The sequence below is a fragment of the Carlito syrichta genome, unplaced genomic scaffold (genome assembly GCF_000164805.1).
Source record: "Carlito syrichta isolate Samal-C Ts95f unplaced genomic scaffold, Tarsius_syrichta-2.0.1 Scaffold305270, whole genome shotgun sequence".
NCBI classification, from domain to species: domain Eukaryota; kingdom Metazoa; phylum Chordata; class Mammalia; order Primates; family Tarsiidae; genus Carlito; species Carlito syrichta.
Window position 1 is genome coordinate 7,381 of NW_007249366.1, and position 1,845 is coordinate 9,225.

Below are 1,845 nucleotides of genomic sequence, written 5' to 3' on the forward strand. Positions count from 1 at the left end.
CAGCAACACTGGACTTAAGGCACAGCACTTTAGAAATTAGAATTTCATACTCTCATTTCAAACTGCCCTTGCTGAGTCACTGCAATCCTCTTCTTCAGAGTGATGGATGGAGGGAGAATGAAGTGAGAAATCCCAGTAAGACAAGCAAGTTGGCAAGGAAAAAACTCTGCCTATTGATTGAAAATAATAATAATAATAATAAATACTCAGTGATTATTGACTAAATTGATTTAGATTCAATTAGTTAGACACTCAATTGAAAGAAATTATATGTCAGTTCTCTGCCTTTAGGACACATTAAAACAGAAAAAAGAAAAATCAACTTCCAAGTGATGTCTGAAATGACCTCTATTCAGTCTAATCTTTCTCTCTTGTTTTGACCTACACTTCTTAAAAAATGAGATATGGTCTTTGTAATGATGATTCTGGCACAGTTAGGTCTTCAATTGTAAAACAGCATGTTCAAGGGAATACATAATTAATCAGACTGTTTTCTTAAACACTCACTTAAAAACTGATATACTCAAAATATTCCATCTTCTTCCAAGCAGAGACATGTGACATGACATACCCATTTCAATGATGCTGTGATTTCCTCAAAAGACTCTTAGAGCTCTTCCTTGAGATATACCTTCAAGCATCTTAAAGGCTATTCTGAATATCCTTGAAAGTGGTGATTTTTATTTGAGGAAAGATTTTATATTTTTAATAACCGAAATGGATTGAGCAAACTATGAAAATGAGTGATGAAAAAATAATTTTTATATGACTTAATTTAAGAAAATATGACTTAAATCATGAGACTCTTTTCTTGTAAAATTCACAAATTGCTCGCAATCATCTACTTAGCCACAGTAAAAGAAAAGGTAACTAGTATACAGAATATGTAACATATTTACGTGCTTCCTCATCAATTATATCATAGGAATCATAGGCTAGGCTAAAAGTGACTGGGGAAAGGCTTTTTGCACTTCCATCCCAACCTTCATGTTACCATGCATAGTATTATGGGGGACAATTGCAGTCACCTCTATCCTCTGCCAACCAGAAACCTCTGTGGAGGTTGTCACTGTTGGTTCACTTGGTTTTTAGTGATTGGCAAATGTGGTTATAGTTCACCAAAGCTGTTTAATCCCAAGAATTCACTGAAATCACCCAAACAGTTTCCTTTTATGTTCTCAATAAAGTAATCTTTGTAAGATGTACTTTCTTTAAGACATATGTCTTGTGCTTCTGCCTACATATCTTGTCATCTGTAAGAGTTCCCATACCACACACCAGATTATGAATTCAAGCTGGACAGTACAGCACCATTGATCTTGATATATTTAATGTCATTACATGTTGCAGCCTTTGTGTTCCATTAGCCTTTTCTGAATACTTGGTTCTGTTTGGGAAGCCAGATAAATACTCATATCCAATCTTTTTATCTTGCACCCATATCTCATACTTTCTCTTCTGCAAAGCAAAGAGATATCATTGGCCCAGTTCATTTGAGTCCAAGACTGCTAAAGACATAGAAGTGGAATTTTCAATAAAGTGCTATCAGTGTGGCAAATGTCCTTCCTTAGGCTTTACAGCAAAACAAGTTTCTTTGAGGTTACTTCCTGGGACTAGAGGAATAAAGTTGAATATAAGGAATGGGCTAAAACTGAATGTTATACATGAAAAGAAAACATTAATTGAATTTTATAGCCATGAGTAGAATGAAGCAAAGTGGGTACAAATCAAGTATCAGGTAAGGTAATAAAAGAGGCAAAGCAGAGAAAAGTGCAAAACCCAGAAACCAATAGATGTTGAAGAGATAAGAATGAAGGGATGCTTATACACAAAAGGTTTGAGCAA